The sequence below is a fragment of the Balaenoptera ricei genome, chromosome 4 (assembly GCF_028023285.1).
Source record: "Balaenoptera ricei isolate mBalRic1 chromosome 4, mBalRic1.hap2, whole genome shotgun sequence".
Taxonomy (NCBI): Eukaryota; Metazoa; Chordata; class Mammalia; order Artiodactyla; family Balaenopteridae; genus Balaenoptera; species Balaenoptera ricei.
Window position 1 is genome coordinate 161,010,070 of NC_082642.1, and position 17,599 is coordinate 161,027,668.

At 50.6% G+C, this 17,599-nt stretch overlaps 1 protein-coding gene across 1 annotated transcript in view; it reads left to right on the forward strand.

Moving 5' to 3' along the window:
- Positions 1–8,254: 8,254 nt before the first annotated feature.
- PCBP3 (poly(rC) binding protein 3) overlaps positions 8,255–17,599 on the forward strand; it is a 213,490-nt gene continuing 204,145 nt past the window's right edge. Inside the window, exon 1 of the mRNA XM_059921739.1 lies at positions 8,255–8,432. The gene's annotated coding sequence lies outside the window, so the exon portion shown is untranslated. The remainder of the gene's footprint in view (positions 8,433–17,599) is intronic.

Sequence of the window (17,599 nt, forward strand, 5' to 3'; positions counted from 1 at the left end):
ATCCTAAGCTTGTCTTCCAGTTTGTAGAAGTGTCCTGACAGGAAAATAAGCGCTTTCTTCTTCCCAGGCACCAGGGATTCCAATCACATTAGATGCATTTTCCTGTAATTTCTGAGCTGGAGACCCACACGCCACGGATGAGAGGAGGTTCAGGTCTCACTGTCACGTCTCACATGCTCCGTTTCTACTTCTTTGGGAAACTTTTCTCTTCATTTCTGTCTTCAGGCAAGTGGAAGACGTCCTTGGTGGGGTCCTGGAGCCATGGGTGGACTCTCTCAGTCTTTTTTCACAGATGAGGTGCCCCCCACCATCAGAGGCTGCTGTCCGATTCTGCCGAGGCCGCCCACTCACCAGTCACCACTCCAGGCCTGTCTCTTCTCTCATTCCCCGAGGACTGCCCCACATCAGCTCCTGGGATAACTCTGGCTTTGACATCTCGCTTGTTTTGGACATGATAAGGTTTTCCTTCCTCCCTTCCTTCCTCTTTTTTCTTTATTTTTCTATTTTTTATTGAACGAAAGATTCCTTAAATTTCATAGTGCTCTATAGTTTTTCAAAACACATGATTGCATATAATCCCGTAATAACCTCCTTTCCCCCCACCCCTATATTGCCCTTTCCCCAATCCCTCGCCCCACTGGTAACCACTAGTTTGTTCTCTATGTCTATGAGTCTGCTTCCCTTTTGTTTTATTCACTAGTTTGTTGTGTTTTAGATTCCACATATAAGTGATATCATCCAGTATTTGTCTTTCTCTGTCTGACTTATTTCACTTGGAGGGACTTATAATGCCCTCCAAGTCCATCCATTCTGCAAATGGCAGAATTTCATTCTTCTTAATAGTTAAGTAGTATTCCATTGTATATATCTTTCTTTCCTTTGAACAAGGCTGCAAAGTTAAAATTTTATTAATGATGTTGTCTATTCTTAGCCCAGGTTCCCTAAAGTAGAGTCTGAGGCAACGGCTTTTGTGCTAACATTCCCTAGGGATTGCAGTCCCAGAGAAGAGGGGTCTGAGGCAGGAAGGCAGGAAAGCACATCAGGGAGGTCCCTGTGCATCACGAGCTGATTGCTCTGTCTTCAGAGAGATTGGTGGCCTCCGGGACTCTGGCTGGTCTGTGCAAGGGAAGGAAGAGGGCAGAGCGGACCTGTCTTTGTTCTTTGGTCAGTCTGCCCCATAGGTGTTTAATCCCTCCCTTTCAGATGGCATGTGCATGGGGGGGGGCATATCCTGGCACATCTCACCCTTCAGAGGCGACAAGAACGCAGGCCGGGGGCCTGCATCACGACCTTGAGGAAAGGCGCTGCTGAGGGTTATTTACATGTGGCATGAAGGACGGAAGCAGCCACCCCATGGACACAGCAACTCACAGTGGCTGCAGTAGCAGTGACAGCAACCCAGCCCTGTGACTGCAGGAGCCAGGCCAGGGGTTGCCAGGGCACTCCAGCCGGACCTGAAGGGGTCTAAAAACCAACTCCGTGACAGTCCAGCCCTTGCAGTCCCACCTGAGAACAGACACCCTACTGATCTCCTAGAGGGCTGTGCAAGTATAATTCTTCAAGGTGTAGTCTAGTCGCAATCTGCTAAAAAGTTATAGACCTGTTACCAAACCAAGCAGGAGGCCCTGCTGCACAACAAACCCCAGGCTGCAATCGTGCCCATCACCTCCCCCTCCACCCCATTCTCCTTTGCTGTCCCTCAGCCAGAACTTGGCTAACTGGAATTGTTTGCCCAGAGGAGCTGAGCCCTTGGTTGCCTTGCCTTTGACGAGCTGCGGCTGCAGCTGCGGCAATTGCCCATGTATAGTTATCACACAGCCCAGGCACTGAACCGGCCCCACTGGAGCAGCAAACCGAGCTCTTTGTGGCATTCAGGGCTGATTACCCCACCTGTACAGTAAGCCCATTCTCTGATTGCTTGTCCACTGGTATAAGAAGCCCAAAGTGGCCAAAAGACAGTGGTGCTTCCCGTCTAGTGGAGACCCTGGCAGAAGCACTCCCCACCACTGACCAGGGAATCAGGACTCCTAACCCAGCAGCGACAAGTAGCTCTAAACGTGCAAGCGGTCCACCGAGGGTCACAGTGAGAGGGGCCAGACTTGCTTCCGTTCCTCGGTTCCTGGAGCTCGTATTCAAGGTACTAGGGTCTCAGCACCATTTACTGACCATTGTTACGGCACAAATCCTGCATGCTAAGGATGGTGACTGAACCCTGCAGGGTGCTGGCCCAGAGCCAGCGCCTCAGCTGAGCCATTAACAAGCCTTTCCATCATTTGCACTAGGTTGGCTGCTTCTGAGTGATGGGCACATGGTAACACCAGAGAATTCCAGGGTCATGTGCCAGTGTTCATGCGTGTGCTGGAGCTGTCCTCCAGGGGGCCACCCTCCACCCCTGGCATGGCTGGGACTCGGGAATGTGAAAGCAGAGACCCCTCCGCCTCCACCCTCAAGACCTGAGCTGGGGCCTGCAGCCCAGTGACCAAGAGTTAAGATCCTCCTCGGCAGGGAGCAAGAGTGATGGGGGACAGAGCCTCCTGTCCATCAGCCGGATCACCAAGCATGGCACGGGGGAAGGGAGGGAGACCATCCTAAGGCTTGTCTGGATGTCAGTTTTGGGGACCTGCCTTTGCACCCTGCCTGCTCAGGAAACCCCTCTGCTGCTCTGGTTCTGTTCGCATGGTCTAGCATGGACCCCGGCTGTTCATCTTGTGGGCGGCTGGCAGGGCACCCTCTGGACCTTGCGATGATTTCTTGGTTGCCTTGCCTTTGTTCGTGGGTTTGCAGACCCTCAACCCCTCACCTCCCTGCCCCCTTGGCTGGTAATTGGGAGGGGGATTCACAGACCCCTCTGGGAGCCAGATCAGTTTGTGATCCCTGCATAGCAAGGGTTTTGTCCCCCTTAATTTAATTTTTAATGGTAATTTCTCAACATTTACATTCTTGAACTTTCACCTTAAAATTGTCATCAGAGGTCTTTGACGGCAGGAGTAAAGTCCAACACGGTAGAGGGCAGTGCAATTGAGAAAAGAAGACATAGCTGGAACCCTAAGAAAATTGGGACCCAAATAAAGAAAGGCTTGGGGGGCTGGGTTGAGCCTGTCCCCTCCCCCTCTTTCTGTGACAGAATAGTCAACTACACAGTTCTATGTGTTCAAATTTGTCTCCACTGATGTTAATTAGAGATGATTATTTATGTCAACAGAAAAGTTTCACGTGATCCTCAGCAAAAAAGCAGCTGATGAAGAGTCGTTTTAGAGCCTTAGGTGTATGTAGTGCGGAGACAGAGCTGCGTCTGCAGGGCCCACCCCACCCGGCCGCCGGCCCAGAGATTTCCCTCCAGGCTCTTCCCTGAGCCCCGCAAGGGAGGGAGCGAGAGCACCAGTGACCGAACAAAGACAGAGTTCTCCCCTTCAGAGCCTGAGGTTCCCTCAGGGAGAAGGGGTGGGACTTTGGCTGCCACTTTCCCGCAGCTGAAAGTCTTCCGAAAATAAAGTCCGGATGACGTCACTGCTGCTCAGGGAGGTGTGTGCAGATGCGCGTTTCTTCTCAGAGGAAAAACGGGGCAAGACTCTTATTGTTTACGCAAAATATCGGAAACCTTGCAAAGAAGAAAAATAAAAGTGCGCTGCTCCGCTTGCAGTGGGGGAGGGGGAGGGGGGGAGGCAGCGGAGGGCCTGGGGCTGGGGGCCTACAGCAGTTCCCTCCCTCCCGCCCTGTCTCCCTCTGTCTCTCTCTGTGTCTCTCTCTGTCTGTCTCTCTCTGCCTCTGTCTGTCTTTGTATCTCTCTGTCTCTCTGTCTCTGTCTGCCTGTCTCTCTCTGCCTGTCTCTGTCTCTCTCCGTCTCTGGCTGTCTGTCTCTGTCTCTGGCTGTCTCTCTCTGCCGGAAGTGGCTTGGCCCCAGCGCCTGTGCTCCCGAGCTGCGAGGTGCAGTGAAGGGCAGCCGTGACTCACTGGCTCTGGTGTGCAGGTCTGAGAGCACAGAGGCAGCCAGCCCAGAGCCCTGAGGGTGATGAGAGCGCTGGGTAAGCCCCCAGCCTCTGTCACAACAGACCGTGGAGCACAAACGTGCTTATTTCAGGCTAACACCCAAGCCGACGGGCTGGCGTTTCCTCTCAGGTGCAAGCAAGACCCCTGCTCACCTCCGCGGTGTGTGCCCTTCGGGGTTCAGAGCCCCTGCTTCCATGCGTGCTCTGAACCCAGCTTCCCAGCAGTGGGGTACCTTTCCATGTCCACGACACGGACAGCTGTGGCTGCCGGCCCCTGGTATCCACAGGGTCCTCTGCTGGGTGTTGTTCGGATCTGAGGGGACTGGGTCTCACGGGCACGCAGTCGCCGGGCAGCCGGTGGTTCAGGCACAGGGCAGCTGTAGGGTGTGGTCAGCTGGCCAGGCCTGAAGAGGGCGCAGTGGAGTCCTGGCGGCTGCTGCACCGGCTTGCGAGCCCTTCTCTCTCTCCTTGTGTGTCTCCCTCGGATGCTCCCTCCACGCTCCCCTCTCCCTCCCGTGCACACTTCCAGCCATCACGTCACCCGAGCTGGGGTTCCATAGCTCTGCCTGTGGGCAGGTGCAACCCTCCCCCTCCAGTTATGGGCCAGGGATGTGACTGGTCAGGAGCTACTCCTTCAGCAAGCAGACGCTGGGGGGGGGGGGCGGGCCACGGGGCCCCCGGGATCGCCCCACCTCATAAAGTCACGGTCAGATGCTACAGCAGTGAGGTGAGGTAGGGCAGGAGCATACCTTTGATTCTACGTCCCGAGGGAAGCACTTGTGCGCAGCCCGGGCGTACTCCCCTGACCAGCGCAGTGCGTGCACGGACTGGTTTACTTGCTTTATGATGTTCACTTCATCACTTGGCTATCAGAGCCACCTGTGACCCAGCCCTGCCTCCCCCAGGCGGCTTTCTTTGATGGGACAGTGGCAGCCCTGCAGGGCAGAAGGGCCCAGGGGTGTGGTCCTGGGAAGAGGGCCTTCTACCTCTGTGTTTGTGAAGGGGATTTTAGCAGCAAAGCCTCCGTCCCGCTCAGCAGACTGTGTCCTTGTGTTCAGGCTGAGCATTGGGGGTGGTTGTGATGACCATGTGAGTTCTCACTGAGGAAGGCCAGTGACGCCCCAGACCCCCAGCAGACTCAGTTCGAACGCTCCAGACCTCTCCCCCTGGCGGGGGTGCTGGGTGTTGTGTATGAGGCCACCCGGGAGGGGGGCATCTACGTATCTGGAGGAACATTGGCGCAAATTACCCTGGGACTGCTTTCTGTGCTTAGCTATGTTCCCGCCCTTTTAGCCGTCTGATCTGGGCCCCCGCCCCCGCCCAGGCTCCAGCCTTGATAACGTGTCCACGCCCCCACTCTCTAGTGGCAGGGGTGTGTGTGACAATCAGGAAGGCCGAGTGCTGTGAGACTTCCCAGGGCTAGATCTGACATCATTCCAAGCAGATGATAATTACGCGGCCCCTTCCCTCCCCGCTCCCCGTGCCCCCAACAAGACACCAGGGAGTTATTTATAAACACAGGCCCTTGGGTGTGCTTCTCTCGGAAAGGGCAGCGCCAGCGACAGTGATCTAGAGGGCAGCCAACGCACATCCACACATCCACGGCGCTGGTGGAGGGGAAGCCCCCCGAACACACTGCAGAATTTGAGGCTGGGTGGTCCACTTAGTGGGGAGGAGGCCAGGCCTGCTCCAGGCCCTGGCCCAGCTGCTGTGGCCTGGGGACGGAGGCTGCTCCCCTCAGCGGCCTGGCTGTCAGAGGTCTGCTAACCTATGATAATATGCTGGCGACACGGATTGTCTTGTGTGTCAAGGGCGGGAGCATGCGATGAGCAGCTTTTTTCCTCCCAGGGTTGGCAGGAACTGGAAATAATTGAAAGTTGTTAGGGTCCAACATGCTGTCCCCAAAACACTATCATTACTTTCCTAATGACTAACTGTGTCTCAGGAGGCGATGAGGCAGCTGAGAGGCCGAGGCTCCTGGAGAGGATGGGGAAGTGGGCGGCTGGCAGCCTGTAATCTGGGGGGGCTGAGGGTGCTCTGCCTGCAACCCCACCCTGCGCTGGCCTCTGAAGCAAGGTCCCAGGGTCCCTCTGGCCTCTCTGCCTGCAAAGTCAAGGTGAGGCTGCCAGCCAGGGCCACCAGTCGGGACACTGAACATCCTTCCAGGCCGGGCCTCTGGGGCTCCCTCGTCTGGGTCCGAGTCCTGCCCCCATCCCTTTTGTTCACTTCCTGGCATCACGTCTCGTGGGGGCAACCCAACCAGGGCCTCCACCTCTTTCTCCTGCCGCACCCTCCTCCCTACCCCAGAGTGGCCCCTCCAGAGCACACGGTTAGCCATGCCTCCCTGCTGAGACGGAACGTGACAGGTGCCCCTGCACGGCTGAGACGGGCTCCTGAGACCCCTGCCTCAGAGACCCCCTTCTTAGGACGGCCTCACGCCCCAGGTGTGGCTAGCACTCCGGCTTCTCCCAGGGCTGCTGCCCTTCCGTGGGCCCACCCACAGCTCTTCCACCCTCCCACCTGGCTCCTTTCTTTCTTAAAGCTTGTCTTTGAATTACACGAGTGACATGTGAAGACAAACGAGCACACAGCTCTTCTTGACCCGCCCCCATGCTCTCACTGACTGCTGCCCTGCATCTGGGGTGGACGGTGTGAACTTTCTGAGTGTAGCCCAGCTTTGCCTGCTTCTGGGTGCCAGTGGGGCCCCTTGAGTACTGTGGTGAGGCTCCGGGTGCTATGGTCACTTCCACACAAAGAAGGGGTCATAATGGTGACCTTTGAGTGGGTGGGCTTCCAGCGGCCCTCCTACCACCAGGTCATCAGCTCACAAATGAGTTCACAGAGGAGAGGCCTGGGAAATGCCTCCTGCCCCAGTCCAGGGCAAACGGGTGCCAATGGGGCCGTGAGCAGGCCTGCCTGCGAGAACAAAGCTGTGTCCCCAGGCCAGTCCCCAAGCCCTGCCCTGGTGGCCGGAGCTGCTGCGTGCTGGGGTCAGAAGTCCCACCGTCCTGGAGGTGTCTGGCCACCCGGTTGACCCTTCCTCTTCTCCAAGGCCTAAGGAGGCCGAGCAAGGCTGAGGGCCGTGCCCCCGCAGATCCAAGGAGGGGGTCCAGCTCTGGACAGGGGTTCCAGGGGAGGGCAGCATCCCAGAACCCCTGCCCGCCTCCACGGCCCGGCCCCCTGCCGCGGTGCCTGTGACCTGGCTCGAGCCTTTAGAAGCTGCGCTGCAAGAAATAATCCTATGCTAAGGACAGCCGCAAGCAGGGATGGGACATTGGGGTCCAGTGCCTCGAAAATGACCGTAATAGAAACAAAACAAAGCATAACGCAGTCCAGGAGGTATAGAAAAAAGGGTAACGGAACAAAAACACCCGAGACATTCTCTGTCCCCTCCGGTCACCTGCGGACAGGTGTGCTGACCGGGCACCTGCAAACATCTATGCGCAAGCCCACGGCGTCCTGGGTCTGCCCGGCGGGTAGGCGGGCATGTGGGGCCAGACTCAGGGATTCCGCAGGGCGGGAGGGAGAAGGGACACCTGCCGAGGGACCGGGACAGGTGGGGGTCCAGCTCGCGGCAGGTCGGGGGACGGCGGGGCGCAATCCCAGGTCGGGAGGACTGCCCGCTTTCACCTTCACCACGGGACCTGGCCCCCTGGGAGAAGCGGGGGCGGGCGCGCACCCCCGGCGGGTGCAGGTCAGCTGGCATTTCAGACCGTCCAGGCACGTCCCCGCCCCTGAGGGTACCCGCCCTTCCCCCACCAGTGTCCCCCTCCCCCTGTCCACACCTCTTCAGTCCTGGGACACTCCCCTGGCCACGCCCCCGATTAGTGGCCCGCCTCCTGCCCTGCCCCCAGTGGTGGCCTCATCCTGCCTTGCCACCCCTCCGCCCTGTTCTGGAACCCGTCCCACCCCACCCCACCTGTGGACCCGCCCCTCTCCCCGCCCTCTTCCCTGCCCCGGCAGGGGACCTCCAGCTCCTGGCCCCGCCCCTTACCGCTGACTTCCCCGCCCCGCATTGGGCTCCTCCCGGCTCTGGCCCCGCCCCCTCGGTGACCCGCCCATGGCCCCGCCCCGCCCCCTCCACGCTAATTGGTTTCTTTCTGCAGAGCTTCCTGAGCTCCGATTGGTCGAGCCCGCCGCCGTTCCGCCGTTCGATTGGCCCGCTGCGCCCGCTTTCGCGAGGACCTGCTCCTCGGAGGGGCGGGGTCAGCCGCGGCGCGCGGCGCGGGATTGGTCGGCGGTGCAGAGGGGGCGGGCCCGCGCCGCGCGCAGTGCCTCGCCAGGAGCGCGAGGAGCTGCTACCGCCGCCTCAGTCGCCTCAGTCGCCTCAGGCTCGGTCGCCTCAGGCTCCACCGCCGCCGGGATCGCCCGTCCCCACCCCCCCAGCCCCGCCCCGGCCGCCCTCCCGCGGGCCGGCCCGCGGGCACGCCCTCTGCCGCGGGACAGGTGAGTGGTCGCGGGCAGGGCCGGGGATCGGGGGTGGGGAATCGGGGTCCCAGCCGGGGGACCGGCCGGGGTCCGGGTCCGGGGTCTGGGGTCTGGGGTCGGGGTCCGGGCCGGGGTCGAGCCGGGGTCGGGACCAGGGATCGGGGCCGAGAATCGAGGGTCGGGAGTCGGGGTCGGGGTCCGGGCCGGGGATGGGGGGTCAAGCTGGGGCCCGGGCCGGGGTCGTTGTGGAGCCGTGGGTCGGCGGCCCGTGGCCGGGTTCGGTGTCCGGGCCGGGCGGGGGGCGCAGGTCTCTCCCGACCGAGCTCCGCCGAGAGCCCCGAAGACCCCCGCCCGGCCCGGACAAACTTGGACGGCAGCCGGGTCGTCTGCCGGGCGGGGCGGGGCGGGAGGCGGGGTCCGGGAGGTCCCCGCGGGACTCTGGGGCGCCCCCTCCTCAAGTTAACGCCCGGGCCGCGCTGCGAGCTCACGAAATGTTCCGAGGACGGAAACTGGACGCGGGGAGGATTTCAGAGGGAAGTGATGAAGTGACTTCGGGCGAAATGAGGACCCCGCCTGGGCTGCCCTGTCTCCCCTCCCCCCCCAAATCCAGAAGTTGTAAACAAGACCCGCGCTTCCAGAAACAGGGGAGTTAACGCTTGCCTGTCAGTAAACGTCCGCCACGGTTCTGCTCTGGACTTTATGAAGCTTACATTTCAAAACGGTTTAAGTTTCGTCGCGTCAGGCTGAGGAAAGATTTGGGGAAAGCACGTCGTCGGCGCCCGGCTCGGGGCCGGCGGGACGCAGGGGAGGGGAGGGGAGGGGCGCGCGGAGGGCGGGGGCGGCGTCCGGGACCGCGACGCCCGCGGCAGCAGGAAGGGGTTCCGTGCGGACGCGCTTTGTGTCCCCTTTTCTCACACGCCCGGCATCTGCCTCCTTGACTAGTGTCCGCGTCTGTCTGCGACCCCGTGTCAAAGCCAGGAGCAGGTTAGATGGGGCGGGTGCGTGCTCCTCTCCTCAGTTACTGCATTTTCTTCTTTTATTTGGGGGCGAGTCAGAAGGTGTTTCTTATTGTTCCCAGAAGTGTTCCGCTCTGGAAGTATTGTTTGCTGAGAGTGTTTATTTTTTTCTTTTTGCCCGGTGGCGTTTCTACTTTTTTTCTCCTTACTACTCTCAAGTATATTACTTGCATAGCAAATTTGCAAGTTAACAAAAAGCCAGGTCTTAAACCTCGTGCCTAGGGTTGATTATCTTCCTCCCACCTTCCTCTGAGGCAGCGCGGACTTCTGGGTCTCTTTGGCCCTGCGTGTGAGCTAACAGCACTCCGGGGTGATGAGGATTTATGATGCGTAATTCACGAAAAAGAAAGTTAGGGTAGCGGGGCCTGGATGAGAGACCTTTCCGGACTAGACAGGGTAGTAAACAGACCCTCCAGTTCACACTATTCCTCTGGCACAGGCGCGCCCACATCCTTCTGAAATTTAACTTGCTGTCAGCGGGTGAACTCTTGCCCCTTTTCTGTTCTTTGAACTTGGCTTTAGAATTGGGAACCAAAGGAAGTGTGCAAAGGTGCTTTCCTATTGAAGAAAACTGATTTCCAGTCCCCTCGTGCACGAGAGCAACTCACCATCTTAGAATGTCTCAGAGATGTGCATTTTGGCCCAGAGACTGTTTGCAGAACAGTGACACTCTGGAGGGATTGTTGACAAGATCCAAAGTGATCTCACTGATGCTCCCATCAGAGGAGCTGGAGTAGTTGTGGGTAGTGTGTTCAGACTTGGAGATCCACCAGAAATCATGGGGTCTTCAAATACAAGTGCAGTCCCTGACTGACTGACTTTGGTCACTTTTGAGCACTGATGTTTTTCTCTTGTATGTAGGTGCTGTTATTTACACAGTGAAAGTTCATTACAAGTGTGTTAGAATTTATATAACTTCATGCATTTTCTTAGTTAATACTCAGTATTATAAGGTCTTGAAAAAAGGTTTGATGGTAAAAGGAGTTTTTTTGGGTTTTTTTAACTGAAAAGATTGGATATCCTGTGTAGAATTCAGGGCTTTGGGACTGGTATTGCCACAGGTGGTGCTGATTAGTGGTGATATTGAACTTCAGAACATCACTTTTCCAGATATCTTTATTAATACTCAGAGTTGGAGAAAATACACAGTTTTATGATTACATTTTTAAAGGTATTTATGAGAAAATTTCACCACATGGGTTCATTTTGTTAGATGTTTAGAAAGAAGCTATTTTTTCCTCTGATGTTCAGGGGAGGCTGAGAGCATGCCGCGTTTATATTTGCAGAAGTTCCGTGAGGTCCTTGAAACAATCTAGCCATTCAAGGCTGGACACTGTTTCTATTTCAACAGTTTCAGTTCCTGGACCTGTAGCCATGTGTCAATGGCAGAGTCATTCCTATTTTCACAGAAATCCCAGGGCTTTATTGTAAAAGTGATCACTGAAGCAGATCTTGGTAGATGAAAGTTGTACAACCCTTTGGTGAAGAAGGCTGTCCTTTGGGCCATAACAAAGAAAAATACCTGCTCATGTATTGGAGTCACTCCCACATTGAACATTAGGATGAATACTGTAGATTTTTGCGTGGCTCTGGTGTCTCTTAGCTCTCAGCTCTTGCTGCAAGGACTCTTAACAAGTATCCTGGGTCCACTGTCCATGGTGCTGAATATGTCATTTATTTCTGTTTTTCCGTCTCAAATTTCCTTTCCAGTGTGAGAGTAGTTTCTGAAGTTTTAAAATGAATTTCAGAATTCACACTTTTAAAGAAAGTTGAACAAGGGAATTCTATTGAACCTGAATGAAGCATGCCTTTTGAAAACTCAAGGCATGTTAATGTCTCTCTTTTTTTCTAAAGTGGATAATTGTGCTGAGTCAACATGTACTTTGCTTTGCTTAGTCTCCTTCACCCCAGGTGAGAATTTCCTTGCTGGAGTATGGACATCAAGTAACAAACCATTGAAATTAAACGAGACCCTGTTTGCTTAACTAACGCCCTCTTTAAAAACGTGCTCTTTATTATAGTATGTACATATATTTGTACGTAGAGGCAATTTGTTTTCCCCTAAACAGGGTTGATTGTAACATCCCTCAGCCTCGCTGGCATGGTGCTTCCCAGCCTTCCTGGAGAGGGACTGGAGCCCTCTGAGAATGTGGTGGGGCTGTTGGGCAATTGCCAGGCCCTCGTGCTGTGTTGGAGCAGCATCTACTCTCTTGCCTATAATTTTGGGTACATCTTTGTAAATCATTTTAGATAGATCCTTTATTTCTCTTGAGGTGGTCTGTTACTTTAGAATTGCCCCACAGGTTAGCAGTTAAAAATAATGGGTGTCCCTTGTGGTACAGAGATTCTTCCACGTGATAGTAAATTGTGCATCATACGAAGCAGTGGATTGTTGAGGTGTTTTTGTTATGAACATCTGAACTAGTTCTTTGGCCCTGTTAGCCATACACTTAACCCAGGTTATTCTTTGACATCTGTTTTGTTGAGGGAAACCCAGGGCAGCTTCTTTCTGCCTCCTCCAAGTTTCAGAAATACTCTCTGAGTGCTACTGTTTCCCAGGCCCTGTGCTATGATCTGGGAACCCACAGGGGAATGAGACAGCTGTCTATGATTCATATCATTGAAGGACTCACCACTTTGGACTGAGGAAAGGACATGAAAACAGATGGTTACAGGGGGCCACACTCAGTGCAGCAATTGGGATACACAGAAAGCTGGGTTGGTGTGTTGAGGGGAGGTGACTCATTTAGGCCGGGAATCAAAGAAGGCTTCAGAGAGGAGGTGGCCTTTGGGCTGAGCCCTGGAGTTTGGGTTGTAATTGTTTGGGCATGGATGGGCACACACTGATTAGAAAAAGCCCAGAAGGTTGGTGTCGTTGGAGGACAAGGTGTATGGTGGTGCTGAGGCTGGAGGTGTGGGGGACATTGTGAAAGGGTTGGGACTCTGCTAGAGGTGTGGGGTGGGGGGTAGAGTTGAGGAGAGGTGTGGTAAGCACAATAATGGCTTCCCAAAGCTGTCTACATCCTAATCTCCAGAACCTGTGGACATTTTACATGTCAAAGAGGATTTAAGGTAGCAGTTGGAATGAAGATTGCTAATTAGTTGATTTTAAAACAAAGAGATTATCCTGGATTGCCCAGGTGGGCCCATAGTTATCACAAGGGTCATTAAATGTGGAAGAGGGATGCAGAAGAGTCAGTGTCAGAGTGATGTGAAATGAGGAAGACTCTACTCCTCATTGCTGGCTTAGAAGATGGAAGAGGTCATGAGCCAAGGAATACAGGCAGCCTCCAGAAGCTGGAAAAGGCGAGAAAATGGGTTCTCCAGCCAGGCCTCCAGAAAGGAACACAGCTATGCTGACACCTTGATTCTAGCCCAGCGAGACCTGTGTCTGACTTCTGACTTCCAGAACTGTAAGATAATTAATTTGTGTTGTGTTAAACCATTAAATTCAATGGAAAGTTTTTTAGAGCAGCCGCAGAAAACTGATGTAAGTTGGGATTCTGCTCTAGAAAGTTTTAGCTGGTGAAATTTAAGGAGGAAGTCACATGGTCAGATTGGCTGTAGAAGATAAACTGATGCAGGTGCTATTTATGAGGAAGTTGCCCTAAGTAAGCACGGTTCTGATCCCCAGTTTCATCTCCTGACAAGACTGGCTTCTGACATTGCCTTACCTGGCCTGAGTCCCAGTTGAAGTTTTCCTCTAAGCAGCCTCTCAGCCTCCACCCCTGCTAATTGCCATGTCCCTCTGGTCCACTTTTCTTCTGTGCTGCGTACTTAGGGGAGAGTGGATCAGGTATACATCTACACATGGGATCGTGGGGTCATAGGGCAGGCCCGGTTCCAACCTCAGAGCTGTTGTTAAAGTATTTTCCAAAGGTTTGTTTCTTCACATCCTTGCTAATCCTTTATACATTCAGATGTTTAATTGTTGTCAGTTGAGTAGATATGAAATATCTCACTGTTTTAATTTCTATTTCCTTGATTACTAATGAGTTTGAGGATTTTTTTTACCCATTTATTGGCCACTTGGCTTTTCAAGTCTATAATTTGTATTCTTATATTGTTTGTTTGTTGCCTGAGTTGTTCCTTTTATAGCTTTTTAGACGTTCTTTATATATTCTGGATTCTATTTGTGTCCTGTTTTTTATCCTTTTAAAATTGCTATTTTGATGAACAGATGTTTAATTTTAATGTAGTCAGATTTATCAATCTTTTTCTTATTGTCTGTGGTTATTAAGTCTTATTTAAGAAATCCTTTGTTACCCCATAGTCATAAGATATTCTCCTCCTAAAAATTTAAAAGAAATATTTTCTCTTCATATTCTACTTTGAACTTACTTTTGTGTGAGGCATGAGGTAGAGCTATGATTTTAGATTTTTTCCAAATGCATAACCAATTCTACCAGTACTATTTATTGAGTACCATCCTTTCCCCAGTGATCTGCAGTGCTGCCTTTGAAACGTACCAGACCTCACAAAAGTGTGGATCTGTTTCTAATTTCTCCAAGTAAATAGTGATAATTTCATTTCTTCCTTCCTAGTCCTTAAATCTTTAATTTTATTTTTTATTTTGTCTTATTCCCTTTGTTTGGACCACTAGACAAAGTTGCATAGAAATTGTGGTAAGGCTATCCTAATATTGTTTTTCACTTTAAAGGCAATGTTTTCAAAGCCTTAAATATGAAGTTTGCTATATATTGGTAGATTCCTTTTACTAGGTTAAGGATGGTCTTATCTACTAATAGCTTGATAAAAGATTTTTTAAAGTCATTAATAGATTTTTAATTTTATCAAATGATTTCTTTACCTATTTAGATAATTGTGCGTCTTTTCTTCTTTGAACTCTGAGGTGAAATACTTTAATCTTCTACTTTTGAACCATCATTGATTTCTTGGGATAAACTCTACTTTGTCACGATGTACTACATTTAAAGATTATTATTGGATCCAATATGGTAATATTTCACTTTTGATTTTGGCGTATATTTTCATAAGAAGTATTGACTAATAATCTTTTCTTGTATTGCTCTTAATCAGATTTGGTATCACTATGATGCTTCATCATCTCTGTAATAATTTCTGAAAGGGAGGGATGTTTGTTCCTTGGAAGTTTGGCAGTATTGCTTCTTCAGTAGTCTAGATCCGGACCCTTTTAGAACATGGAGACTCTTGCAGTTAATCACTTTAGAAGCTGGTCCATTCTGCTCACATTTCATTGACTAGAGGGAGTCGTTCTGGACATGCTTAGTTTCAAATGGGGCAGGGAGGTAGAGTCTTCCATGTTCTGGAAGTTTAGGACCACTGAATACTGGTAAATATTAGTAATATTTACCACACTATAGAGGCGAATTGATGTCAGTGCTGCTGAATTAGCCAAAATTAAAACTGTGTTCCTCTCTAGGTCTTGTTCGTAGTTTTTGCAAGTATGTTGTCTATCAAGGGACCGGTTAGAATATGAAGCTAGACATCATATTTGTTTGTGTTTCTTTTGAACAAACCGTCCTGCTTACTTTCTCCAGAACCCACCTTGGGAATTCCTGCCTCTCCACCTCTCCTTATTGCAGAGGAAAAGTCTCCCTTTCTCATTCCTTCCCACGGATCTAAATCTCAACCATCCTTCAAGGCTGGCACAGGACCTGCTGAAGTTCTCTACATGAACCCCGACTTGTGGTGAATGCTCCCTGCACTTTTTACAGTACTGTCCTGCCTCAAAGGTGCAGAGGGCAGGGTTCAGTTGCGTTTATGAGTGGTTGGTTGATCAGAAGAGTCTTCACATCCAAGTGTAAGCTTCCCTCCTTTGTCTGAGCTCTGCACTGGGAAGCTAGGTGAACTGGACAGACTGTATGAATGAAGTTGACCCCACCGTGATCCCCTCCTCCTAGTATTCATGCCCTTGTATAATACCCCCATCCCCTTTGAGGTGGGACCTGTGATGTGCTTCTAACTAGTAGAATAAGGCAAAAATGATGGGATGTCAATTCCATTATTCCATCTTGCTAGAAACTAATTTAGAGATTCTCTTTGCTGGCTTGAGTAAGTGCCTATGTTGGAGAAGCCCACGTGGCAAGAACTGCAGGTGGCCTCTAGGAGCTGAGGGCGACCGCCAGAGACAGCCAGTAGGAAGCAGGGGCCCTCAGTCCTATAGCAAGGAAACGACTGCCAACAACCGAGTGAGCTTGGAAGCAGATTCTTCCCCAGTTAAGCCTGCAGATGAGAATATAGTCCAGCCAACATCATGACTGCAGCCTTATGAGACCCTAAGCAGAGGACCCAGTTAAGCCTGTTCAGACTCCTAACCCACAGAAACTGTGAGATCATAAATGTGTTTCAAGTTGCTAAGTGTGTGATGGTTTGTTATGCAGCTGTAGAAGAGTAGTGTACCAAATCTGTACTGACCTCCCAGTTACCCTCACTAGAAGTGGGTTTAGGCTGATGAAGAGTGTTTGAATCTATTTGAGATACAGGCAGAAAGTATAAAGTACAAAATAAACATCATCTATAATCTTACCACTCAAGGATTGCCAATTTTTTTCCTACTTTTATATATGTATGATATGTATTTCCTAAAGTTGGGATTCATTCCATAACACGTTTTATAAACAACTTTTTTTCTTTGTAGATAGTGAGCATTTTTTGTGTCATCATATTCTTCTAAAATATGATTTTGAATGGCTGCATAATATTCCAGTGGGAGTCCCAATTTATTGAACCTCTTTCCTATAGCTGGACATTTATGCTTCTTTAAAATATTTACCATAATAAATAATGCTTTAATAAGTATCCTGTACAAAACTCATGGTGTGTATCACCAATTATTTCTGAAAGATAACTTTCTAAAGGCAGAATTATCATGTCAAAACTTGTAGGTGTTTTTAAGCTTTTTGATATTTAACCATCCAGCTTCCAGTGTTTCTTTTAAAAGGATACAACTCAAGCATCTGTTTCTGTAACTCACCAGGTTGGGATAAGACAGAACTATTGATTTTTGAGCATTTAGATTCATGTTTTCTTAACCCTGTTTGCAAAGTGCTTTTAAATTATTCATTAAAGTGCAGTATTCTATTTATAGACACATTTGTGTATGAGATCGCTCCCTTAATGTCTGGGCAAAAAGCCTATGAATTGCTATTATCACATCCCTATCTTTGTAAATCCTTTTCTACTCCTATCCTCCCTTTCTTTGTTTTCAACCAAATAGAGACACTGAAACATATAAGGTCTTATAGCTCTGATGGTTACTCAGATGAAATGGCTGTTCTGAATGAGCCCTTGTTCTTTTCTTCTCACCACTCTTTAAGTAGTTGACTTCAAAAAGATGAGAGATCAGAAGAATATTAATTATTAATTCAAAAATATTTTTTCCTGATTCATAAAATAATGAGTGCTTATTTAGAAATTTTATAAAATAAAGATTAACATCAAAAGCAGAATAAAAATCTTTAATTCCACCACCCACAGATGACCACTATATAAACATAACTTGTTCATACTAGCCTATTCTTATAGTGTATTGATTAGATTCTGATGACTAATATTTTAGGGGGAATTTTTGAGTCAATGTCTATGAGTAAAATTGGCCCATAATTTTCCTGCAGTTGTTCACTGTCTAATTTGAGATGAATGCCTAGTTTATTAATTTGAAGCTTTTATCTTTTACTAATAATGTGCATTTAAGGTGGTGCATTTCCTTATAAATAATGCTTCAGCTGCATCATACAGAGTTTGACTTGAGGTATTCTCATTACTATTTAATATATGCTACGCACGAAATTGTTCCTCCCTAAAATTCCTATGTTGAAGCCCTAACCCCCAAAGTCATGGTATTTGGAGATGGGGCCTTTGGGAGATAATTAGGTTTAGGTGAGGTCATGAGTGTGAGGTTCTTATGACGGGATTAGTGCCTTATGTGAAGAGACCAGAGGGCTTGCTCTCTTACTGCCTTTCCCTGCCATGTGAGGACACAGCAAGAAGGCAGCCATCTGCAAGGCCAGGAAGTGGGCCCTCACCAGAACCTGACCATGTCAGCACCCTGCTCTCAGACTTCCCAGCTTCCAGAACTAAATGAGAAATAAATGTCTATTGTTTAAGCCACCCAATCTATGGTATTTTGTTATAGCAGCCTAAGCTAAGACAGTAATTGCCATTATGATATTTTTCTTTGATTTG